The following is a 26,940-nucleotide window of genomic DNA, read 5'->3' on the forward strand; positions in this document are numbered from 1 at the left end:
ACATGTGGCCACTTGAATTTAAATTTCAGCTACTTAAAACTAAATCAATGTAAAAATTCAGTTCCTCAGGTGCACCAGCCACATTTCCAATGCTCAGCAGCCGCGTGTAACCGCTGAGTATGCCCTGGGCAAAGCACTGGTCTAGAAGATGTTCTCCCCTCCGGGGCAGAACAGGCCCCAGGTGGCTCAGACTGAACCTGAAGGAAACAGGGAGCGCGAGGGAGGGCAAGCCTAGAGGGAGAGGGGCCGTTGCCCACTGCTTCGGTTGGAGACACCACCAGGATGGGGTTGCAACAGACCCACCAACTCGGCAAGGGTCTCCCTGGCCCCGGCACCCGGCAATGGGCAGCTGTTACCCACGCTTCATTTGGGAGATGCACGGGACGCCTGTCATTCTCTCCAGGCCCTGGCGGACCCCTGGCCTTCCTAGCTCAAGATCTGCACCTTGTCCCAGAGCAGAGGCGCCCTCCTGCCATCGTCCTGCTGCCCAGCTTCAGCTGAAGAATGGGCTGCAGAGGACTGGGGCCCCTCTGCTTCCACCCCAGACTCAAAAATATCTGGCTGCAAACCCAAACGGAGGAGAAGGAAGGGGCAAAAGCTAGTTTTAATCAAGCACCTACTATACCCAAGGTACCACCGAGATACTTTCACTTGCATTTTCCCATTTGATCCCCCAAAACTGCTGCAAGGTAATCGTTGGTAAACCCATTTTCCAGATGAGGAAGCTGAGGCTCAGAGAAGGTAAGCAACTCATGCGAGTTTGTAAGGGTCACAGTCTGAACACAAACCCAGAATGTCTGACTCCAAAGCCTATGAGCTACTACCCTTCAGAGGTTATGGGGTCCATGACGACAGATGCAGGAGGAGGGGGCCCCGCCACTCTCCTCCCCCAGGGAAGTCCCCAGACACATAAGCACGAAGGTCAAGACCTAGGGTTTCTTGAGTTTCTGGCCTGAGAGAGCCCAGAATCTCTGGAAGGTCTTGGCTTTGGAGAGATGAAGAAAGCCATCGAGCAGGAAGGGGAAGGAGGAAAGTGGAGGGAACAGAAAAGTAAAGTCAGGAAGAGAGGCAGGGCATATAGAGGCATCTGAAATTATTCCCAGTGTCACTGTTTCTGTGACTTTGTCTAATGACTATCTTCCTCAGTTAGACCTCAGGTCCTGAGAGCAATGGCCTCACCTTGTTCACCGCTGTATTCCCAGCACTAGCACAGAGCCTGGCACACAGTAGGTGCTCAATAAGTACCTGCAGGAAAGACAGATGGGTGGATGGAATGATAAACAGAATGCCCAGGGACTACAGAGAGAGAAAAGTCCTCTTTTCTGCCTTTTCAGAGGTCACTTCCTCCAAGAAGTCCTCCTGACTGCCGGGCCAGCTCAGCTCTGAGGGCTGAGACTTCGGGTGGGGAGGAGCTGTCCTCCTCTATCCTGGGCCGTGTCCGCCCCTCTGCATCAGCCCCAATCCTGTCACCACTCTCTGGGCGCAGAGACCTCAAAGATCATCTGGTCCACTGTTCCCATGTTACGGATGAAGAGACTTGAGACCCAAGCAGGGGAACTGTCCTGCCTGGGGGCACAGCTTCTAAGTAGAGAAAGTTCCTCGTGCCCATGCCAGCAGGAGCTTGATAACAGAAGCTCACGCTAAGCCCCGAGGGCCTGCAGCTCGCCTGCGGGGCCAGGCCTGGTGCCTGCGGCCCATCTGTCTCTCCAGCCTGCCAAGAGGCCTTCCTTCCCCTTGTGCCAGTGTGGATGACACCTACCGCAGGTGACTTCAGAACATTGCACCATGGGGAGGTGTTGCTGGCCGTAGCACCAGGCCTTTAATTTCCGATTGCCCAGCCTGACACCCCTAATGTCCGAGCCCTCTCTGCTCTGAGCCCCATGTGGTCATACATCACTTTGGCTGGTGCCAGCCATGCCTCCCCCCAGCCATCTGGACACAAAAATGAGGAAAGAGCAGGACAGGATGATCTTGGCAGAGAGGACAGATGGGAAGCTAAAGACACCTGGTCCCTACCCTTCCTAATCTCGCTATACACGTGCCCCGGGGCTGTGGGGTGGTGGGCGTGGTTCTCTTTTCCTGGGACTCAGTTTCCCCATAAGCAGTGGGGAATCTTCAGCCCCAACCTCAGCAAGATGTGTTGAGATGGGAGTTCCCCTACCCCCAGATGTAAAGAAGGAGAAAATCCAAGACAAACCCGAGTCGGGCACCTTCCGGCTGCGTTCGCTCTCAATCAAGATCAGTGAGTCAAAAGAAGTTCACGTAAAAAGGTAAGTTCCCAAATGAGACAGTGCCAGGTGAAGGCCCCAGGGCAAGGGCACGGTTAGGGGAGACACCGCACGACTGAAAGACGGGTGTGACCTCAAGCAAGAGACAGGGGTTGCTGAGCCCAGTGTGAGCGGGGTCCGTCCTGCAGGTCCTTGCTGTCCACGCAGTGAACACACACGCCATCCGCCCCGGCAGCCCAGGGCCACTGCCGTGCACTGCGTCCACACCGGGGACGGGGAGTAAAGGCGCCTTCGGGATGAACTTGACGTGAGGAAACAAGGAGGAACATTTCCCGGGAGGTGACCTTGAGCTACATGAGGAAGCAAAGGAAGACAAGACAGACTTTAGGTCAAATTAGACGCTAAGAAACACAATTTGACAGTCAGACTCTCCTTGTAACATAAATGCTCTGGGTACAGGGGGAAAGGACAAGTACCATCACCAGATATTGTTCAAAAGCCAAACGCTTTGGGTCTTAATGTAGCCAAAACACAAACTGCACTGAAGAAGGCGCCCTCTTCTGTCGACTGTGGCCGACGCGCTGATGAAACCTCCGCTTTTTACCTGGGTGACAGGGGCCACCCAGGGGTGGGAGAGGAGGACCAAGCAAAGAGCCATCCACTGCACGAGTGCCCGAGGCTGGCACAACACCAAGCACCACGAACTGGTGGCTTCAAACATCACATGTGTATCGACTCACGTCCTGGAGGCTGGAAGTCTGAATCAAGGCACGAGCAGGGCTGTGATCCCTCTGAGGGCTCTGGGGAACATCCTTCCGTGCCCCTGCATGATTCCAGGCGGCTGCGGACAGCCTCACTCCCATCCCGTTGTCGCGTGGTGCTCTCCCTGTATTTCTATATCCAAATTTCCCTCTTCTTATCCTTCTTCTTAAAGGATATCATCATCAGATTGGGGCTCACCCTAATCCAATATGACCTCATCGTAACAAGGTCACGTTCACAGGTTAGGGTAGACACGCATTTGAGGGGAGGCGCTAATCAACAGAGATGCTTGTCGCAGTGGAGAGACATTACCTGGAGACATTACTTAACAGTCTTGAGTTCTAACCCCAAATCCACCTCTGACTAGGCAGGTCATCTCAGCGGGAATGCCAACCCTCTCAAAGACTCTGTCCTCGAGGGGAGAATTTGGATGTGATTCCCCAGCCCCCAAACTGCCAAGTTAAAAGCAAATGAAAATCCATACAAACTCATGATTTTTAAAATCAGACACAAATAAACCTAGTTATGTATGTACATAGATTTCCCAGCTACGCTCTCTCTAAGGACCTAGAAGCAGTGATACTCCACTAGCAACAAACACACTCAGTGCCTAGATCTTGGTCTCTAAACACCATTCTCCAGCAAGGGTCCCAGAGCTCCTGAGACAAGTGACTGATTCCAGGCCTGAGACAGGAAAAATATAACATGAGTCTGGAGTATCTTGTGGTGCCGGAAAGTAAGAAAATGCTCAAAAAAACAAAGATGAGGGCCTCGCAAAAGGGCACAGGAGCCAACCTGCAAGAGCTTCCAGAGGAGCAGTTTCAGCAACAAAACAATGGTGTCAAATTATGACTCTAATCCACAGGATAGAATACATATCCGTGACCTCTATTATATAACACATATCCACGCACTTATTATATATTATATATTTTATAAAATAAAATTTATGACTCTCATAATAAAAATTACTAAGTAAGTAAGCAAATAAAGGAAGGAAGGAAGGAAGGAGAAGGGCCAGCTCTTCCTTCCAAGAGAATTCCAATTAACAAATGTAGAGGAAACGAGGGAAAGAGAAAATGACCATTAGGCAAACACCACAATAATAACTACTGCAGGAAAGAACCACTGATGGATTCTAAAATTAGTGAGTAAATGTTTGAGGGGGGACTTCCCTGGTGGCGCAGTGGTTAAGAATCCGCCTGCCAATGCAGGGAACACAGGTTCGAGCCCTGGTCCAGGAAGATCCCACATGCCGCGGAGCCACTAAGCCCGTGCGCCACAACTACTGAGCCTGCGCTCTTGAGCCCGCGAGCCACAACTACTGCAGCCTGCACGCCTAGAGCCTGTGCTCTGCAACAAAGAGAAGCCACCGCGTACACCGCAACAAAGAGTAGCCCCCGCTCACCGCAACTAGAGAAAGCTCGCGCACAGCAGCGAAGACCCAACGCAGCCGAAAAAATAAATTTATTTTAAAAAGAAAAAAAAGTTTGAAGGAAAACAGGATATTTGTATAGTCTCAGAGTACCCCCCCCCAAGACATCTATTCATTACCAAGAGAAAAAGAGTAACTTCATAGAGGAGATACCCGGCCAGCATCACCTTCTCCAAGCACTGAGGCTGACATACTGATGCCACTTACCCCAGTGACACAAGCGCCGAGGACGCAGCGCCATATCTGTGGCATCCTTGCCAAAAATGCGTAACTTCACCCCAATCACAAAGAAACGCTGGCATCCTACAAAGTGACCGATTTGTCCTCCTCAGCACTGTCAAGGCCACAAAAGGCAAAGAAAAACCAGGGAATCTTCACAGGTTGGAGGAACCTAAAGAGACAGGACAACTAAATGCAAGGTGGGGGCTTGGAACAGAAAAAGGACGCTAGTGGGAAAATCCAAAGAAAGCCTGCAGCTGAGTTAATAACACCATACCAATCTGAATTTCTCGGTTTCCACAGTACACTATGGTTACGTAAGATGTTTACAACCACCCAAAAAAACCAAAAGAAAAAGGGTGTTGGTGTGTGCGTAGGCCACACGCGTACGCGCTCCAGGGCACACGGGTGCAGGAGTGCCAGCAAGTGTGCAGGGGTGGGGGAGGGGAGGGAGGGGGAGGGAGGGGAAACAGGCTCCTGCTGTTTGAGGCACCTTGCTGAGCATGGGGTCTGACTCACACAAAAGGATTACTAGATTACATTCTTTACTGCAGGCAGCTGTCCCTGTCAAACAAATAATCATCGCCTTACACGTAGATATCACCTCTCACCCTGCAGCCCTCTCCTAGGCAAGGACCAGCCTGGGGACCCACTCAGCCCTGCCCAGGGAAGGGGGGAAGGGAGAAGTGGGGGAGGGGGCCAGCCCACCCAGAGGAGCCCAACCTGAACCCCACCTGGCTTCCAAGAAATGGGGGGTTGGGACCCCCGTCAGAGAAGAAGGGAAACTCAGCTGTTAAGAGGAGAGGACGGTGTGGGCGGGAGGGTGGGTGGGATGCTCCATGAAAGGGTGGGCAAGGGACAGAGCAGCAGGTGGCAGGCTCCCGAGAAGGGCACACGGCCGAGCAGTGTCAACCCAGGGGCAGGGGGCAGAGCGGTCACCAGCCCTCAGCCTCCAGGACGCGTGTGCTGTCGGGCACGCCCTCATCCGCGAAGCACGTCTATGACGGGATCCTGGAAGCAGCCACCCGCGTAAAGCACTTAGCATGACCTCTGACACCGCATCTTGCTATTCACCTGCCAGCCACGTGGCCAGGGCCAGAGCAAGGGCCAGATGGAGAAAGTGGGCGTCAGGCGTGGTGGGAAATACGGGGGGAACCGCTGGTCCCAAGGAGAGAGGCCATGAGTCCCGCAAGTGGCTGACTGTCACAAGCCCCTGCGGAGCAGCAGGGGCGGGGCCCCTGGGTCCGAGCTGCTGGGCAGGTGACTTGTTCGTGTGCGGGGCTGTTCCTCCGAGAGCTGCCCTGTAAGGTCCGCAGAGCAGGCCTGGGCCAGGCTGGAGAGGAAGAGGGGAGTGTGAAGGGTGGGCCCCCGACTCAGAGAGACACCTTCAGACCGGGGGCCTGTGTCTCCCAAGCACCTAAAACACGTACACACGGGAACGTCAGGTCAGAGCATCTGCCGGGCAGGCCAAGGGCAGGAGAGGGGACCGGAGGAAACGCCACGGGCACCTGGGGAGGGCGAGGTCACAAAGGCTTCCTCGAAGAAGCAGGGCTCCCGCTGGACCCTGAAAGATGTGTGGGACCCCAAGGAGTCGAGACGGGGCAGGAGAAGGGGAGACTGGCACAGACACCAGAACAGGCACAGCACGCTCCCTGGGCAGGCAGGGCATCCGTCACCGCCGTGGTGGAGGGCCGGGTGGGCTGGGAAAGCCATTTGAACAGGGCCAGGGCGGGGGCTCTGAGCTAAGCCCCCCTGTGAGTCCCCTCAGCGTGGGCACGGCTGCCTTTGCGTTGAGAGAGCTGGAGAAGCTGGGCCAGGGAAGCTTTTGGCACCAAGGAGCAAGTTTGCAGGGGACACGTCAAGAGAGTTTCAAAACTTTCTCATGACACAGGATACTTGTGAGCTGCCGGAGCCTGGGGAAGCCTGGGCCATCCCGTGTAACACAAAACCCAGATGTCGCCTTTGGCAAGGGACCCAGGACCCCTTGGTCCCCATCAACGGAGTCGCATGGCCCCCTTCGGCCTCCCGCACAGCATCCCAAACCCCCCGGCCTCTCCTATGAAGCCCGACCCCCCCAGGGCCCTCTCCCCAGCGCTTCCCTTTGGCCTTCTCCAGCCTGAAACTCCCTCAGTCCTTACCAACACACATCCAAATTTCCTTCTTGTCTCCTGAATAAAACCCCAAATTTCTCTTCCGCTCTTCCACGAAGCACCTCCAAACTTCCACAGGCCCACACGACTAAACCCATTGTTCCCTCTATCCTTTCCAGGAACCCAGTATTTCCTTGTGTCGTCACCCATGAAACCTCAAGATGGTCATCCTCCCTCCCACCCACCCCGACCCCAAACTATCCCCACATCCTCCCAGTACAAACCCCACACTACCCGCTAACTTCCCATGCCTACAACCTTCCTCGTTCAAATTCCCCCCAGAAATCCTGAACTTTCCTTGAGTCTTCATCATCAAACCCCAAACTTTTCTCAACTTCCCATACCAAGTCTAAATCTGCAGCTTCTCCCAAGAAACCCCCGAAGTTTCCTTCTCGGGACTCTTTGGTGGGTTGGGATGCCGAGGGCGGCGCTTCTCAGCCAATTGGTGGCAAATGCCAGGCCTTTTATTTCCAGTCCATCCTGGGTCCACGGGTGGTCCTGCTCTGGGGGACAATTCTGCTTTTCCGCCCCGGGTGAACTGCCTGGAGATTCGAGCAGCGTCCCAACTGGCCGATACCCTGTTCAAAGAGACAAGTCCTTCAGCTTCAACTAAAAGTCCCAAAGAGTTTGCATGCTTCCAGCCACGAGAATCCAAGACTCACCTCGCGCTTCCCTAGGAAACACCACACTGACCCTGAGGCGTCACCGCCAGTCAAATCACTGCAAACATCGCTAAATGCTGACTTTCCATTTCTGTACGCGCCTCGTCATCATGAGCGCTGGCCCACAGGCCACACTTTAAGTAGCACCAGCCTAAACCCTCTTAGACTGTCCAGTGACTGCCCTGAGATGCCCTTCCACGGCCCAACAAGTCACTTCCCCAGGTGCGGATAACCAAGAGGCAGGTGGCGCAGATGCCCACGGGACCAGCTAGAAGCTACGGTCCCCTTGCTTCTGGGGGATGTGGGCAGAACGGTCTGAGCCCCGGGGGGTCGGCTGCGAGGCTGGAGATTCACCCCCTGCAGGTGGAGAGCAAATCCACCTGGGGCTGTGCCAGGGCCCCCGAGGCTGCAGACCCTGTCGAGGGTGTCAAGGGGGGCAGGCCAGAGAGAGTCCCACTGTCCCCAGGTTGTCCCACTACCAAAGCCAGGCCCCTGGGGAGGAAGCCCCTCCTCAGCAGGATGGCTGAGCAGAGGAGGGAAGGTGTGAACAGAGAAGGGAAATCTAATTACAACTGGTTCCTGCCCAGCCACCTGCTAGAAACCAAGACTTGGATGGAAGGATCCCTGACAACAACACGGCCCAAGAGTCTCTCCACTGCCAACGTAGGGAGGGAAGGGCCAGCTGAGCCTCCTCTGCCCTGAGCCCCCAAGAAAGGGACTCGTGGAGCTGAAACCCGAGCAGATGCCAAGGGGCAGCGGGAGGCGATGGGCCCCGGGGAGGGCGGGGCCCAAATGCACGTGTGTGTGGGGGACGGGCTCAGAGGCCCCAGGGAGGGCTGAGGGCCTGCAGGGCTGGTGGATCCGGGGCCAACAGCCGAGGGCAACGCGAAGCAAAGGGAAGGAGGCAGATGGAGCAAAGCCGAAGGAGAAGCCAGGAGGGGCGAGCCCAGGGAGGGGCCCACGGGAGCGCAGCGCAGGCTCTAAGCCGCAGGCTCTGCCTTCCAGCCCATCCACCCCTAGACTGGCTCCTGCCTCTAAGCCCCGAGACTGCAGGAGGCGCTGAGTGGGAACCAGCCACGGATCAAAGCTGCCTTCCCTTCTCGGCCCTGCACCTCCGCCCCGGGGCAGGGCCTGGTCTTCCTCGACCCTGACAGGGGTGCCCACGGCCTCCCAGGCTCCTGCCACACCAGCCCACGTGCCCGAGGTGGAAGGGGTGGCCCGGGGCGGCAGCAGTACGGGAAATTCACTCTATCAAGCCTGCGCGCTCAGGACAGAGTCTGCACTCCAGAGGGCACTGCCCCCCGCACCGCTGCAGATGGCAGGTGTACCCAGAGAGGGGGAGGGCCGAACCCACGTCACACAGCAGTGGGGGAAGCCAGGCCCCAGACACCTGACGCCCAGCTGCACGCTCTCCCCCACTCGCAGCACTGCCTTCCTCTGGGCCCCAGTTCAAGGAAACCAGTCGGGCCCTGTCTCTAGAGCATCAAGGGGGTGGGATGGGAAGCAAGGGGCAAATCAAGCCCCTAAAGAACTGAATGCAGAAATCCGTGTGACAGGGGGTGGAATTACTTCCCCTGGAAAAAATTAATACAAGGCCCTCCCTTAGCAGACCCCAGGGGTACTTGGCTGGAAGCTGACATAATGTGGAGAGGCGAGCGCCACCCACCCCAGCAAGCCGCTGCCAGGAGCACAACAGGGAGGCTGCAGCTGGAGCCGGGGGCCCGGAGAGCTCATGCCGAGCAGGAGGCTGGAGCCCAAGACACGGTCCTCGGCGGGCGTCTGGCTGGGAAGCAGAAGCCTCTGGTCTGGCAATCTGGGAGGCAGTGCTCCCTCGGGGCCCAAATTCAGGCATCAAGGGAGCTGTGTCTCCCGGCAGAACCCGCTGGGTGTGAAGCCAGGTGGGAGGGGGGAGGCAGAGCTCTGGAGAGAGGGACAGTCGGGACAGCGCCTCAGGTCCTCCCGGGAGGAGCGGTGGGGCCCCTGGCAGCCCGGGGCAGGGGCCTATCTCCCCATCCGCGCCCATCACTCAGCTGCTGCCGTTCTGACAAAGCCGACCTGGCCATGACGGGCCCCGCACCCGCACCCGCACCCGGAGAGGCTGAGGACCAGGATGGCGCGAAGACCCAACCTGGAGACGGGAAAAGACGAGGAGCCCAGGAGGAGCTCCCAGGAGGAGCCCCACTGCGGCCCCGAGTTCAGCAGGTGCTGCACCAGGGAGGGTCCAACTGGAAAGGGGGTCCCAGCAAGGCCCCCGGCTTCAGATGAGCTCAGAGCAATGCCGATAGCTCGCAAGGCCAACCGGAAGCTGATTCCAGCGCAAGAACACCCCCACCTGGCCCAGGCCTTCATGGCACGACGGCCAGTTGAGGTTCCGGCAGCTCCACAGTGCAAAGTGGGAGTTGGGGCAGCGTCCCAGACCAGCCTGCCCTCCACCCCGCCCCCTGCTCGGGGTACACGATGGGGGGATGCTGGGAGGAGGGGGCAGGGCACAGCGGCCAGGCAGCCACCGCCCCATCTCATCTGCCCTCTCCCTCCTCCGGTCCCTGTTCCTTTAGAGGCTGGGCTGCCAAGGCACCTGCACACCCTTCCCTCTCAGAGGGGTGCCGGCTGGTACTGTAAAGTTACAGCACAGGGGTTCTAACAGTCACCCTGATCCCGGACGGAGCGAGTGCTTCTCCCAAGCCCACCAACCTCCCCCCACCACCAGCATACAAACTGCTTCACTCCCAAGAGAGAGGCAACGCGGTGTGGGCAGAAACAGAAAAGGCCCCCGGCCTTGGAAGCTACCGTGCGGGGCCAGTATTCTGCCCCTGAAGTGTGGGACACACCCTTCCTTTCTCTGGGCCTCAGCCTCTCGCCTGTGAAAGGGGACCGTCCCCAACACAGGGTCACTGGGAAGACCGAGGGGGGCGAAGAACTCCCTGGGAGAGAAGAAGAACCCGTAAACTGCAGGGCGTACTGTTGAGCGATGTGCAAGGTGGACGGCCACCATCAGTGGCGTGTGACTCACACCAGAGCCAGCCTCGGAGTCACGGTCTGGCCCAAACGCCCGCACACTGCCAGCCGCCTGTGAGGAAAGGGTTCTGGCCGGGAGGAGGGGAGCAATCCCCGCTCCAGGAGCGCTCTGTATGGACCAGTGTTCATGTGGCACATGTCCTGGCCTGTGCTGTGTCCCCACCATCACCTCCACCGCATCCATCCATGTGAGCACAGGTGCCACGCCAGGAACTCCGCCAGGAGCAGGTGGACTTCCTCAGGGACACTGGGTCTCAGTTTCTGGTCCCTCTAAGGCACTAACCCTCAGCCTGGGACATAGGGTAAGACCTTCTCAGTAGCAGGAGCAGTGCTGAAAGAGTCTGGGTCACACTGAGGGCTCCTGAAAAGCCACCTCTAAGCACAGGACTGTCCAAGCTGATACAGTCACTTCTCAAGGACGTTTGCGGGAGAGTCGGACGCTAGGCTTCAGCCCAGCCTTTCCTCACACCCATCCCGGAACCAGTGAGACCTGGAATTTGAGAGTCCCTGTGCCATCCAAGAAGCGACGCTGATCCAGCCCAGAGCAAAGGGCTTGACCTAAAATCCACGCGGAAGAGAAATTGACAAGTTTCCTGCTGCCATCTAGTGGCCGACACAAATAAGAGCAGGCAACGAGCCAGAAGGCCTCCAGCAGGCCTCGGTGACCAGTGGTCAGCCTTGCCTGCCTGGACCAGAGTGAGCGACCAGCTATGTGAGGCAGAACCTAGCAGAAAGGACTGGGGAAGGAGTAGGGTTCACTCATCCAGCTATTGGTCGCATCCATAGAGCTGCTTGGCCAAACCACATCTCAGAGCCCCAAATGCTTCTCGCCTTCCCTCTTGGAAGATGCAGGGCCCCAAACCTGCCAGGCCAAGCCCCAGGGCCACTATCCCTAGATCTCCCTCCAACCCTCCAAAAGGCCCATCTGTCTGCTGGCCTGTCCATGAGCCTCCTGCCACGGGGGACCCTCCACCACGAAGCAGCAACCCTGAACAGAGGCGGGCAGGCCCTCCCACATACTGGGCTGGGTGTTCCCGTCGGATGGGCAGAGCACCAGACAGAATCAGGAGACCTGGGCTCCAGCCTCAACTGGCCCCTAACTGGCTGCATGACGTTCCTGGCAGGCTTCTTCCTTCCCCATCTGTATCATGAAGGATCAGCTCTTGGGTCCCTTTCAGGGCAAAAAACTCTATGACACTAATTCACACTAACGTGTCAATGACCAGTAACAGCCATAACTGTGACTGTTCCCACGAGCCCCTCACCCTGAGAGGCAGAAGCCTCAGCCTGCCACCCGTTCATTCATACGTGACCGCCGCCCACGCACTGGGGCTGGGATCACTATTTTTAGCTCTGCGACCTGCTTAGCTCTGCTCTGGCCACAGGCAGGAAGGCCGAGGAGGGAGGTCAAGGGCCGATGCCGAGCTGACACAGGCAAAGCGGAGGAAGGAAAGCGGTCCCCGAGCCTGACACACAGCAGGGACCGACAGCCAAACCCTCCCACCGCACCTTACGCAGGCCCCGTTTCAGGACTCACCCCTCACTACAAGCTAGGAGTTGACTGTTTTATAATTGATGAAACTGGGGCTCAAGGAGGTTCAGTAACCTACACTCCCCCAAAGGGACACAGGCAGTAAGTGTGGAGCCAGGACTGGCCCCAGGCAGCTGTCTGGCTCTGACTCTGTGCACCAGTGGCCGACATATGTGGCAGGTCCCTGTCCTGCCCTCGGTCCATCTACTTTCAGGGTGTCTGCCTCCCAACATCCTCCACCTCCTCACGCAAGGTTTTCCTTCCCTCTTATCCTCATTCAAGTCCCACCTGGGGAGGAAAAATCCACCTGCTGTCCACCTCTTAAGAAGCATCATTCTAGGGGCTTCCCTGGTGGCGCAGTGGCTGAGAGTCCGCCTGCCGATGCAGGGGACGCGGGTTCGTGCCCCGGTCCGGGAGGATCCCACGTGCCGCGGAGCGGCTGCGCCCGTGAGCCATGGCCGCTGAGCCTGCGCGTCTGGAGCCTGTGCTCCGCAACGGGAGAGGCCACAACAGTGAGAGGCCCGTGTACCACAAAAAAAAAAAAAAAAAAAAAAAAGAAGCATCGTTCTAGAGAACATCCAAACCCATTTTGTTTGATACACTCAGCCTAATGGTGTTATTTATTTTGGAGCTGCCCTTAGATGAGAACAATGAATGCACCGGGATGAAAGGCCTGGAAGGATCCAGAACCCATAGCAAGTTTTACCTGCAGTTTCCCCCAGGAAGGGCACTGGGGGAGGGGAGGGGTATGGAGGCGGGGTCTCTCACATTTACTCTATTACTTTGATGTTATTTTATTTTCTGCAGCAACCTAATTTTCATATAATAATCGAGTCATCATTTTAAAGTAAACACTGTACGCGGACAGATCCATTGCATACGACCACACCCTGCCCTTGCAAGGAAAGTGCCCGGCGAGGCAGGCCGGGTCTCACGAGCCGGGGCCCGGGAGCAGGAAATGAGCCCAGTCTTTTTCCAGGATGGGTGGGGTCTCTCACTCAGAGGCAGATGCTGGAGTGGTTTCTGGAGCACAGAGACGAACTCTCTGCCCCCCAAAATACCCTATCCATCTGCTCATTCATGCCTGAAATTCCATCCCTGAGGAGCAGTCTTTGATTCCTTGGTCAGAAATAGGCCTGAAACCGTAAACCCACCCCGGAGACGCAAAACGGCGCCTTCAAGTCACACTTGGAGGGAGCGAGGTTACCGGACTTGAGGAAGCAAGGCTCTCTTACGAGGCTCTCAGAATAATCCTGCGGACGAGACGGGGACACTGAGGCTGGAGGTGATTAGTCGCTGCCCGCAGGTGAGATGGAGCATTTCTGGGCCCGCCTGTCCTCACCCTGACCAGGCGGGAAGAGAGAGCCGGCGGGCCAGGAGTGGGAAGCACAAGGCTGAAACAGCTGTGACCACCTGGGAGGAAAGGGTCGGAATCTGAGGAGCCCCAGGAGCCAGAGCAAAGGATGGCGCCGTCCAGAGGACACCGGGGAGAGAAAGCAGCGGATCTGGAAAGAGTGAAGTGGGCTCACCACACCAGGTGCGTCCCAGCCCAGCTGGAGGCCCGCCCTGGGGTATAAGCATTTTGAACAGGGCCTAGACAAATGAGGCCACGGTTTGAAAACCATGAATAGAATGGTGGAAGACCTGAGAACTGGGTCAAGAGAAAGTGAGACTGTTAAAACCAAAGGAGAAAGTTCGATGTCACTTGTCATCAGGAAAATGCAAATCGAAAGCGCAATGAACTACCGCCTCACGTCCACTAGGACGGTCAGAATTTTTTTTTTTTTAATGTAAAATAACAGGTGTTGGCAAGGATGTGGAGAAATTGGAGCCCTCATACATTGCTGGTGGGGATATAAAATGGTGCAGCCTCTATGGAATAGAGTTTGGCAGTTCCTCAAAATGTTAAACATAGAATTACCATATGATCCAGCAATTCCACTCCTAGGTATACACCCAAAGGAATGGAAAGCAGGTGTCCAAACAAAAACTGTGCATGTATGTTCATAGCAGCTCTATTCACAATAGTCAAAAGGTAGAAACAACCCAAATGTCCATCAACAGATGAACGGATAAACAAAATATGGTATATACATACCACAGAATATTATTTAAGCCATAAAAAGGAATGAAATACTGATACATGCTACCACGTGGATGAACCTTGAAAATATTATGCTAAGTACTGAAATAAGCCAGACACAAAAGGCCACATACTATATGATTTTATTTATACAAAATGTCCAGAATGGGCAAATCCATAGACAGAAATCAGATTAGTGGTTGCCAGGGGCTGGGTTTTGGGGGGACAGGCGGTGATGCCTAAGGGGTACAGGGTGTCTATTGGAGGGCAATGAAAAAGTCGAGGGACTAGGTAGGGGTGATGGTTGCACGATGATGTGAACGTCCTTAATGCCAATGAACTGTACACTTCAAAACGGCTAAAATGGCAAATTTTATGTTATGTGTATTTTACTGCAATTTTTTAAAAAAGGTTTAAAAAATGGAGAGGACTTTGGGAGGGACAGGATACCTGATATCAAATACCCAAGGACCTGTGCAGAAGTGGTCATAAGGCTTGCTCTGTGGGTTCCCAGAGTCAGGCCCCTCAGGACGTCCACCTCCAACAGGGGCTCACCTTCCCTGCACATTCACCACACACCAGGCCCACGGCTTCACCAGCACCCGACGTTACCGTCATCCCCATTTCCAGGTGGACAAACTGAGGCCCCCAGCCTCACAGTGAGTGGGGAGCGGGGCATCTGTGCTGTTGGCCACCAACGCAGAGAGTGTACTGTAGCTCCACAGAGTCCAGCCTTAATCAAGCACCACTGTCCCCTTCTCGTGTGTGACCTTTGGCCATTTACTCAGCCTGGCTGTGCCTCAGTTTCCTGCCCTGTGAAAACTGGCATAACACCATCACCAGGCTCCAAGCCTGTTGGGTCGAGGAAGCCGAGGGTCGGCTCCTGGCACAGGGGACTCCATACAATTGATCTCCTTTTTCCCCCCAAAGTGGAAAAAATTACAAAGATAGAGGGAACTATGTCAGCAGGAAGAGAGCTCCGGGTCAGAGGAGGCGAGGAAAAGCAAAGGTACCACTCAGCCAGGACACGTATCAGACGGGGACGGGCCCAGATGCCCTTGAAGCTTCCACCCCTGAACCCTGGCAGGGCTACAGTGTGAGACCCTCCCCAGAGTGGGCTCTGCCAGAGGAGAGAAGGGGACAATTCAAGGACGCAGGGATCTTGGGGGAATCGGGGCTGCCCCAAAAAGAAAAGGTGGAGAGAAACGAATGGCTGGGAAACAAAAATAAAGTTTGCCAATAAAAATAGCAGTAACTTACTCTTTTAGAGCACCCGCACATGTGCCAGACGCTACGCTAAGCGTTTCACGCAGATTATCTCACTGAGGCCCCACACCTCTGCAGGCAGACGCTCTTCTCGTCTCACTGATGAGGAAGCTGATGCTTGGGTCAAGAAGCGTGCTCAAGGTCACACAGGTGCCGCCGAGCCACGGGCCAGTCCTGAGAGCCGGGCCAGAGAGGCCCGTCACCTGACCGGAGGGGTGACCGCCTTTGGACGCCACGTGCCGGCTCCTGCCCTCTGCTTTCAAGCAGAAGTCCTCCAGAGTCGAAAATCAGCAAGGAGCCCAGAACCTTCTCCCTGCCTCCCCACGGCCAGAAAGCTGAAGCCAGAAGCTGATGTAAGAAGAAATTGTGAGAGGAGGCTGTAAATATTTAAGGCATTTTTGTTAAGGAGAGGAAAAATAAAAAGAGGAACTTCTGTTTTCACCAGCTCCATCAGCTTTAGGAGAACACAGGCTGAATCACGTGGCTGCTGAGCGCTCAGCACCCGCCGTGGGTGCCCAGCAGGACTCAGGCTTCCCAGGCGGGCCACAGGCCCACAGCTGACGTGCTCCTCGGCGGCCTGGGGAAGTGAGCCTCCGGCCACCACGGCAGCACATCCTGCAGGAGCCCAAGAGTTGGTGTGGTGCCCAAGGCCTCCCCTCATGTCCGAGTCCACCCCGAGGACCAGCGGCCCCGCAGGAAAGAGGCTGAGGGGAAGGTATCCAAGGCGACCAGGGACCACCTGAGTGGAGGAGGAGGCGGGTGTGGGGAGACAGGGACCAGCAGAAAGTGGGCTCCCGCTCTACCTGGTTCTGCACGGTCCCCCCCTCCGACCTTTGGGATGCCGGTCCACAGGGGGGGACCCATCCATCTCAGCCTAAAGCCACCTCTCGAGGAAACTGAAGACGAAAGAGGCAAATTCTGAAAGGGGTGTTGAGATCATACTGTTTTCTTAAGCTAACATTTAAGGGCTTAGAACGCATCAGAGATGGTGCTAAGCCCTCAACATGGATTATCTCGTTTAACTTTCCTAACGGCCCTACGAGGCAGATACCCCGTTGTCACCACTTCAGCATGGACAAGCTGCATGCCGAAGGGTAAAGTGACATATCAGTGAGGCTGGAATCAGGATGCAGCCACGCTGTCTGACCTCAGAGCCCACACTCTAAACCACGAGCCTCTACCACTTCCTCAATCAGACTCCCAGGCCCATTCAACCTAGTTCCCGGCCGCAGAGCGTGTCCAGGCTGACGAGGGAAAAGGCTAAACGGATCCAATGCACAGGAAAATGACCTGTGACTATATGTGCACCCATCATTTCAACGGTACCATGTGTGCGTGTGTGAGCAGGTGTGTGTGTGAGCATGTGTGTGTGAGCGTGTGTGTGTGAGCGTATGCGTGTGTGAGCGTGTGTGTGAGCGTGTGCGTGTGTGAGCATGTGCGTGTGTGGGCGTGTGCGTGTGAGCGTATGCGTGTGTGTGCGTGTGAGCATGTGTGTGAGAGCGTGAGCGTGTGCATGTGTGTGTGAGCGTGTGTGTGTGCGTGTGCGTGTGTGAGCGTGTGCGTGTGTACGCGTGTGTGTGTGTGTGAGCGTGTGTGAGCCTGCATGCACACGCGCTGGAGCACCACTGGAATGACTGGGGAGGGGGATGGCGGGAATTTAATGTTAAAACATGATGCACAGTAACCAAAAGGTGGAAACAACCCAAACGTCCATCAGCAGATCAACTGGATACACAAAGTGTGGTCTATCCAGACAACAGAATATATGATTCAGCCACAAAAGCAAAGGAAGCTCTGACACACACTAAGACAAGGATGAACCTTGAGGACATGATGCTAAGTGACAAAGCCAGTCACAAAAGGACAAATACAATGATTCCACTTATGTGAGGTTCCTAGAGGAGTCACAGCCATAGAAACAGAAAGTGGAAAGGTGCTACCAGGGGCTGGGGGGAGGGATGCAGGGAAGGCATCCAAGAAGACCAGGGACCTCCCGAACGCAGGGGACAGTTAGGGACCAGCAGTAAGCGGGCTCCCACTCTGCCCTGTTCTGCACGGCTTCCCCCTCTGACCCTTGGGACTCCAATCCACAGTGGGACTGGAAGGGGAGTTAGTGTTTAAGGGGTACAGAGCTCCAGTTTCAAATGATGAGAAAGTTCTAGAAATGGCTAGTGGTGAAGATTGCACAAGAATGTGGAGGTACTAAATGCCACCAGTGAAGGTAAATTTTATGGGTCAACTTGATTGGCCGTGAGGTGCCCTGATTAAACCCTATTTCTGCATGAGGGTGTTTTGAATGAGATTATCAGGTGAACTGGTGGACTTGGTAAAGCAGACGGTCCTCCCCGATGTGGATGGGCATCACCCAACCCACTGAGGGTCTGAATAGGACAAAACACGGAGGAAGGAGGGATTCGCCCCTCTTTTTTTGCCTCAATATTTGAGCTAGGCCATCCCATCTCATCTTCTCCTGTCCTTGGAGTAGGATTTACACCACCGGCTCCGTGGTTCTCAGGCCTTTGGACTCGGACCGAATTTCACCACCTGGGTCTCCAGCTTGCAGATGGCAGATGGTGGGACCTCTCAGCCCCCATAATCACGTGAACCAACTACTTGTAATAAATAAATATATATGTCATATATAGACATAAGTCACCATGCTGGTGGGCCAGGATCTGAATCTCTCTGACCCAAAATCTACTTTCTTAACTGCTACAGGAGACCATCCTCTTTGTACACCTGAATACAAGTTCACAGGAAGTCGCATTGTTGAGAGCAAATGTTGCCGTGAAGGCCAGTATTTATCCAAACAACATGGGTGCGGCCTTAAGCGCCACGTGATATGCCACGTCCCGATCAATATCCACAAAACACAAACACAAAGGTTGCTCTGAGTCAGGATCACAGGTGTCACAGGTGTTCTCTGGGCTCGCGTGGGGGTCAGCTTCAATCATATCATCCACCACAAAACGTTGTCAGAACTGCAACCGTCGCCCTCTCGACTCCCGTGTGCAACGGGGCTGGACCGCTACTACCTAACAGGCCGTGGCAATGCAGCATCATTTTAAATTGGGCTTTCAGAGGCCACTTAAGGCAGGAGCAGAAAATTCTTCTATCTGACAAAGCCCATCTAAACTACAGAGAAGAAAAATCAATTCAGATCGCGTGAGTGGAAAGGAACTTCAATTAGGGTTTTCTTTTAGAGGGAGAAGTAGAAAATGCCTCCTTGTCACGGTGCTCAGGAAATGCGACTGATAAAAATAATACATATTTTTAAAATCATTCTTCAGTTATAAATTTATGGCCAATTAAGGGAGAAAACTGGAGGGGCAGAGTGTGACCGAGAAGGAAGGAAGAGGGACCCAGGGTAGAGGCCCCGCCCTCGGGGCCCATCGCTGTACTCGGGAAACTGCTGGAGATCTTGGGTCACAGGGCAGGTGAGTCCTATCCATGCAATACGCACCCCACAGTCCCCAGACACTCAAGACTTTTTTATTGTTGTTACTGTTGGTCACTAAAGAAATTTTAGAAATCACAGAAGAATATAAAACAGAAAATAAAAATCACTAATAATCACTACCATTATTAGCATTTGGGGTATATTTCCTCTTGTCTTTTTTCTTCACACTGCAAAAAAATTAGAATTTAGAGTATATACACTTTTACATCTTACAGTATTTGCTTGACATTTTTCCATAAACATGATCTAGAATCATTATATATAATTTTTGAAGACATGATTTTTTTAAAGGCTATACAGTTTGCTGTCCTATAACCGTATCAAAATTTACATAACTAATCATCTATTGTTGGGCATTTGGTATGTTTCCAATTTTTAACTATTGTAAGTAATGTTACAGTGAAGATATATATGTATATACACATATGTATCTATGTCTGTACATATATACATATATATGACTAGTTCCTTAGTATAACTTCTAAGGAACACGGACTTCCCTGGTGGCGCAGTGGTTAAGAATCCACCTGCCAATGCAGGGGACATGGGTTCGAACCCTGGTCCGGGAAGATCCCACATGCCGCGGAGCAACTAAGCCCATGCGCCACAACTACCGAGCCTGCACTCTAGAGCCCGGGAGCCACAACTACTGAAGCCCACATGCCTAGAGCCCGTGCTCCGCAACAAGAGAAGCCACCGCGATGAGAAGCCCGTGCACTGCAACGAAGAGTAGTCCCCACTCGCCGCAACTGGAGAAAGTCCGCTAGCAGCAGTGAAGACCCAACGTAGCCAAAAACAGATAGATAGATAGATACATTTATATTTTAAAAAACTCTAAGGAACAGAACTACTGAGTCAGAGAGAATGAATATTTCTCAGGCTACTGATACCAATTTACAAATGACTACTAAAAATAATTCTAAGCAACACTGCCTTTTTGCAACTCTAGACATAAATGGCACTTATATCTCAGTGTTTTCTACGTGGACCAGTTTCAATCGTGCTGACAGCTGAATCAGTCCTATGGGCCAGGAGTGTCCCACTTTGGTTTTGAAGTGTCTCATCTGCTACTTGCTCATATGCCAGCTGAAATGTGGTTCCAGATCACTCTGGCAGCCCCACCGTTAGCACCAATCACACTGTGTGTCTCGCATCCGAACTGGGTGCTAACATGTCTGCTCCTCCACTCTGCTGTAAACTCCAGGAACGGGGCCCTGCTCACCTCTGAATTTTTTGGGGGGCTGCACCTCACGACTTGCAGGATCTTAGTTCCCCGACCAGGGGCTGAACCCACCCCCTTGGCAGTGAAAGTGCCAAGTCCTAACCACTGGACCGCCAGGGAAGTGTCACCACCTTTGCATCCTCCCTGCAGAGCTCCCTTCAAATGTTCTATCAATGGTTCTCAGGCTGTTCTTTCACATCCCTCCCTAGGAAGTCATAAGTCACAGCACTTTCACGTGAGGAGGATCTGAGGTCTTGGGCAAGCCCCTTACCCTCTGGTGCCTCGGATGCCTCATTTGCAAAACGGGGGTAATGATACCTCCCTCAGAGAGTCACTGGAAGGATTAAGTTGGATAAGTCATGAAAAGTGCTACTAAGCAAGCATGACAGGAACCTAAAAAACACTCAAAAAAAACGATAGCTTTTGTTTTAAAAAAATATCGTAATACACAATAACAAACCCACCAAAAACTTGCTTAATCCTCTACCCACTGGAGGAGATTAAAGAATCCTACAGCTGTCTTTCTCATCTGAAGCTCATCCAGGTCCTGGATGCCTGGGTAGAGACTCAGGACCCCAGGGACTACACCAAACCCACAGAACCTCAAACCAAGGGTGAAGGAGGTCTGGCAAAGCTGGACTTGGAAAGTCAGCACAGAGCCACAGAAGCTCTGCACCAGCTGTGCACAAAGAAGAAGGGAGGACAAGCTACTGGGAAACCAAAGAGCAACAGCCTAAGGCCACCCCAAGCCGGACAGGATCCTGGGACACCAAGAGCCAGCAGGGCAACGGTTCCCTCCCAAGTTGGAGCCTGGAAGCCGGCGACCGGCACAGGGCCGCTCCCTAGCTGACCCTGACAAATCTACTATTGTCCATTGAGGGCGGTGGGAGTTGAGTCACCGCAGCATTGTCCGACCGCTCTATCAGGAGGAAACAGCTGGACAGACCGACACCAAGTGCAGGAAACCTCCACCTCCACCAGGGCTCCCCTCGGGGGCCCCGCCCTGCTTGGGAGGCCCAGCATCCTGCCTGCCTGTCCCCCCACCCCACCCCAGGGACCCCTGGCCAATCCTCATGCACCCACAGCCTGAGCAGACATCTCTATTTCCACCCCCCTTGCCTGGGGCAAAATACAAGCTCTTTGTGTGGCCTTTTGGCAACGCTTGTGGGGGGGGGCGGGGGGGCGAGCGGGGAGGTGGGTCTCCCAGGTTCAACCTGCCAGTAAACAGAAAGCAAGGTGCAGGCAGACAGGCAGTAGACAAACAACAATCACGTGAGTCTGACAAGGACACACCCTGTGGCAGGGAGATGGCTTTTCTCCGGACTGAAATGTGAGCAAGCGGACACCAGCTCACTACCACAGCCCAGGACACGGCTGGAGACAAACGTCCCAGCAAAGGGGAATTCTTGCCAACTTCCTCATCTAGAGGCCTGGCCGGGGGGCTTCTAGGCTCCAGCAGAGGAGCCCAGAATCCCTGCCGGGTTTGGAAATAGCTGGGGAAAAGCAGCTGGGTGGTTCAGGGTTGACAGTCAGAGAGCAAGCCTACATTCCTGCCCCTCACACTGCGTAGCTGTGGGAACCCAAGGTGTGAGTTACAGCACGTCCTTAAAGCAAGGTTTGCAACTCAAACCTGCAGAGGCAGGTAGGACTGTAAATGAGCAGGCTCTGGCCAGACACACAGGCACGTCCCCTGCTGTGTCAAGACTGGGGGGTGGGGGGGGGGGAGGGACGGAGGGCTCGGGAATGCACAGGGCCCCACCCAAAGGTGATGCCTGACACTCAAGCAGCCAGGGGTTGCCCACTGGCTGGTGTGGGCTCCAGGCAACTAGTCCTCCTCTAATCTCTAAAAAGCCAGAAATCTCTAAGATTGTGAAATCTCTTCACTGTTTAAACGTTGGCTCTAACAAACAACAACATCAACGGGCAAACAAAATACATCTGCGGCCGGATGTGACCCAGGCGCCAGACTGTAACCTTGGCTCCAACGTTAGCATGTGTGAAGTGGAGGCAAGAGCCCGGCGTGGGGGAGGACCAGATGGGTTAGGCCTGACCCCTGCCCCGTGACCCCCAGAAAGCACCTGACAAATAGCGGTTGTCAAGCAGCCAGAGCTGGAAAGGCCTCCAGGAAGAACCACCCCAATCTGCTCAGTCTCCTAAAGAGGAAACCTCCAGAGGCCATGGGGCCGAGCCAAGATCCACAAACACACCAGCGGCAAGAGCCGGGCTGGCCCCCGACGCTCGGGTTCTCGCCTACGTCCCACAGACCCCAGCAGGCCTCTCCCTGCTCCACTCGGTTTGTCCCAGGTGTCTCCATAACTGTCCCTCACGGGTGTGGCCTCACCAACTATGAGTGGCAGCTCCCCCCAGGTAAGCACGCTGTGCACTCAGCCTCACGCAGGTCAGGGGCCCGGTCACTGTGACCCGACCAGGTGACCGGTGGCCATGCTGCTTCCCCTCCCTGCACTCCCGCTCACACTGAGTGGGCTCCGCGGGCTGGCCCCGTGCCAGGCGCTGCCCCTGAACCACCCCAGCCCGAGCTGGGGGGTAAGGGAGGAGGAGCACCAAAGAATGGGGTGCCGTCAGCAGGTAGAAAGGCTGAGGCTCAGGTGAGGCCTAGCACAGAGGAGGCAGCCAGAGGCCAGGAGCATGCCCGGGGCCGGAGCTGGGGCCGGGGCAATGGGAGGAGAGAGGACAAGTGGATGGCGTGGGTGCCTGGGCTCTGGACCAGCTGGGTTTCTGCCACACCAGGGCACTAACTGGGCAGCTTGTAACCAGCCAGCTTTAACTAGCCGGGTTCCCAAAGCACTTGCTGTGGTCGCTGAGGTGAACCAGGGCTGCATCCTGTCCCCGGGCCCTGGGGGTATCCTGTCTGAAGTTTGAAAACTTCCCGGCCCTGATGTCCAGGGGAATGGTCCTGGACCGTCTCCACGGCACACACGGGAGCTTTCCAACCATCAGCAGCAGAGAAGCACGCCTTAGCCTTAAAGAGGCAGTGGGGAAGGAGAGCGGAGGGGCCCTGGGCTCCGGCTTCCTAACAGAGGTTCCAAAGAGGGGAACTGGGAGGGCTGAGGGGAGCTGAGGGGCCACCCGGGACAGACGCCTCACGTGGCAGCCAGCACCATGGCCGTGCCCTTTTGGAGGCTCCCTGACTCCCTGCATCTTCCCAGCTGGGAACCCACATTCACCTCCCCAAGGGTCCCGGAAAATCATAACAAAGCCCAAGGTCATCCGCACCTTGCAGCTCAGTCTCTCTCACCTGCTGCGGCTCCCTCTTCTCTCCAAGTCTCAGGGGGCAGGGAGAGAGGGCGGGGAGGCAGGGGACTTGTGGTTAAACACCAGCCAGCGAGGTGAGGGGTGGGAGGGGCGGCAGAAAAGAGAGCACACAAACATCACGTGTTGAGAGATTTCACAACGACGGTCCAGAAAGTCAGAGAGATTTGGGAACTCCACCTCCGGCTTTCCCCACCTGGAAAGAACACAGACTTTGGAATCCCCCAGATGGGCATTTAAATCCCTTCTCTGGCATATTCCACTGTGTGACCTCGGGGTGGGGGAGGCTCATGAGCCCCTCGGAGCCTTGTTTTCCTCGTTTCACACAGCAGCTGCCTGGTGCACGAAGGGAAAGCAGTGACCCTCCTCCTGACAGCAAACCCTCCTCCGCCCCTTTGCAAGCATCCTGAGGGCAAAACGCATGGTCCGGTCTGGGGCAGAGAATGAGCGCCTTTGTGCTCACTGAGAACATTCGTCCGTGACCAACTTTCTCAATGTCTCACCTGCTCCAGTGTGGACGAGACCACCGAGTCTGCTCACAGCACCGCACAGAGGGCGCTCAGCTCCACTTCCAGACCACGCGGACCCCCGAGGCTCGGCCCTGGGCCCCCAGCCCTCCCACACCGTCAACCAAGATTCTGTCCTCCTAACCGCTTGCCTCGCTTACTAAATGCCCCCTGATACCGTTCACACCGTGGGGGCGTTGGCACAAGGAAAGGGAGGGGTAAACGTCTTCCCACAGGTTACAGACGAGGAAACGGGGGCAAGGAAACCAGATTGTCTGCTGCCGCCTGGCAATCGGACCAAGGCTGGCTCTCACCGCGATGGCAGGACGGGGGAGTGAGTGGGCACTAAGGAACCTGAGGGCAAACGCGGTGGGGTTGAGCTGAGGCCAAAGTTTTCCCATATTTGTCAATAAATACAGATGATGGGCCCTGTTCTATCAGAAAAAAAAAAAAAAAAAGGAGAGATCAGGTAATACCATAGGAAAGGTCGGCGAGCACCCTCATCGCCGCCCCTAACAGCTGCAGTGCCTTCCACCCGCCTGGCAGGTTCTAGACGCTTGATCTGTGTTAACTCACTTAATGTTTATAAAAACCTGGTGAAGCAGGTCCTTTATTATCCCATTTTACAGAAGAGAAGAGGTCTTAAAGAGCCTGCCCAAGGTTGCACGACTGGGGAGGGGCAGCCAGGGTGTGAACCAGGATGCACACAGCCCTAACCATCTCCCGTGGTACCTCTCAGCACACAGGCCCACCCCACTAACCGCCCAAGCCCTGAGCTGCCCCACTGGCAGCCGGCCCGCAGGCCCCGGGGTTCCTGTACCTGCAGCAGCTGCCCCCAGGCTGCTCCCTCCAGCGGCAGGAGCCGGGACTCATACCTGCAGCATGGGCTCCCCTGCTGCCTCTGCTTCCAGGCAGGGATGAGACCCAGGAGAAGCCAGGGGCCAGGATGCTACCCGGATATTCTGTTCCCACTGACTCAGAATCCCAGGAGAACACAGACGGGGGAAGACAGACGGGGGAATTTCTGAATGAGTAACTAACCACAGAAGAATACAGTTATGTCATTCAGCCAGGAACATAGTTAGGGATGGGCTTTCAAACAACCAGGCCCGGGGAGTGGGAAATGCTGCCTCATTGCTGCCGCCCAGGGCAGAGCTGGGCCACTTGTGGGTTTCCAGACACTCCTGATTACAGAACTGCAAGGTCTGTACCCCCACGGGCAGCAGCAGAGGGACTGAGGGACACATGTGGATTCCTCCCACCAAGAGAAGAGAGACGCCTTAGAATACAAAAATCAGACGGACAAATGATGGAGCGCTGATTCCTCTCCCTTCCCGTGTTGTTTTTGCTGAACTGCTTTTATCATTGGGCTTTGATCACCATCTCCCTCCAGCAGCTTACAAAACCAAGCCCAAGAAGTGTATCAATGGCTTTGCCCCGTTAGGACAGACGTGGTGACAGGAGAGGCGACAGTGGGTAAAACTCAAACTCCCCAATCACAAACCCTTTGGGCAGAGCGAGCTGCCCCGTGACACCCATCAGGGAGCCAGATGCTGTAGGTGGCCAGGGCTGCCTTCCTGGACGGAGCTTGGAAAGCGGGAGGGGGAGACCGGGCAGGCTTTGGCTGGAATTCTATTTTTTCCATAATTTATAATGAAGTTATCTTTCCTGCTCAAGCACTTCCTCCCATAAAACCGTCCTCCTGGGAAAGGTGAAGATCTGTCACCCTCTAGGCTTACAATTCATTCTGGCACTGAGTGTGTGGATCTCCAACTGAGAAGGCTCGGGCCAGGCCAGGAAACAACAAACAGCTGGGATGCAGCCAAAGGCGGCCACGGGGCGGTGGGGTCTCGGGGTGGAATTATCGGCGGGACGGCTGGTAGAACTGGAGAGGGGACGGAGGGTAGCTGTCGTCCGATGCTCCCGCGTTGCCACGAGGACGAGGCGGCAGGCTCGTCCTCGGCTCTGCCGGCAGAGGCATGGCCATAGCACGGCTCCAGACAGGCAGGGATGAAGACCAGACTGTCCAGCTGTGGGCTGGGATGAGGGGTACTCATCCCTGTCCCAGCAGAGGCTGGAATCCACCAGACCGGAGCCCAGTGCGAGGCGTGAGTGGGGAGGATGACATGTGAGGACCCTCCCTCCTCTGAGCATCCCTGTGGTTACCTGGCGACGACCATGCACCCTGAGGAGCTGCGTGGCCTCAGGAAGGGCAGGTTCTGTTTCCCGGGTTTTATTATTACCATTTATTAAGTGCCTGGGATTATGCTCTGCACTGCACGTGGGTCGCCCTGTTTAATCTCCACCATAACCCTGAAGGCAGATGCTATGCCTGCCACACAGTAGGTGCCCAGTAAATATCTACTGATGAATGATGCATGAGTGAATCCTTTCCCCAACGAGAAAACTGGAGCCTAAAGAGGACAAGCATCTCGTCAAGGGTCCAGCAGCCGGGCAGCAGCAGAGCTGTCAGTGAAGCCTGGCTGAGCCCCCAGGGGTCTGCATCCTGAGTCACCGCACTGTTCCCTGCGGCCACCGCCATCGGTCCTCAGAGACCCTTAAAGAGTTGGTAGCTGTGACCAAATGTGACAAGTGCATCACTAAGAGGCATCAGGCTTTGTTTCCCAAATACGCTCTAATAAGCATGCATTGCTTTTACAGAAGAAAATAACAAAACTTATCAAAATGTTCCTGTTCAGCCCCACATCTCACAAGCAAAGGTGGTGTGTCCATTTAAGAACTAGTTGGCCAGTCAAAAAGAAAGTTAAAAAAGTGTTCAAAAATGCAAATAAAGAGTTGTCTGCGAGGGACGGGGGAAACTGAACGCCCGTACATGGCTGGTGGGAGTGTAAATTGGTACAGCTGCTTTGGAAAACAGTCTTGTGGTTCCTTAAGACGTTCAGCATTCAGTCACCATGTGATCCAGCAATTCTACTCCTAGTGTTTTTCCAAGAGAAATGAAACACATGTCCACACACACACAAAATTGTATATGCATGTTCATAGCAGCCATTATTCATAACCATCAAAAGTGGAAACAACCCAAATGTCTGTCGACTGATGACAGACAAGGACAATCAAAATGTGGTACGTCCGTGCACAGAATATGATTCCGGCCTCAAAAAGGAATG

At 54.9% G+C, this 26,940-nt stretch overlaps 1 protein-coding gene across 2 annotated transcripts in view; it reads right to left on the minus strand.

Annotated features, from left to right (window-relative positions):
- Positions 1-26,940, minus strand: part of TSPAN9 (tetraspanin 9) — a 183,539-nt gene that overhangs the window by 125,828 nt on the left and 30,771 nt on the right. The window contains exon 1 of one of the 2 annotated variants that reach the window (XM_032645582.1): positions 7,139-7,159. The exons of the other annotated variant lie outside the window; for it this stretch is intronic. The gene's annotated coding sequence lies outside the window, so the exon portion shown is untranslated. Of the gene's footprint in view, positions 1-7,138; positions 7,160-26,940 lie in introns of those variants that run through there. 2 annotated transcript variants of the gene reach the window in all.

Source organism: Phocoena sinus, chromosome 10, assembly GCF_008692025.1.
Source record: "Phocoena sinus isolate mPhoSin1 chromosome 10, mPhoSin1.pri, whole genome shotgun sequence".
Classification (NCBI taxonomy): domain Eukaryota; kingdom Metazoa; phylum Chordata; class Mammalia; order Artiodactyla; family Phocoenidae; genus Phocoena; species Phocoena sinus.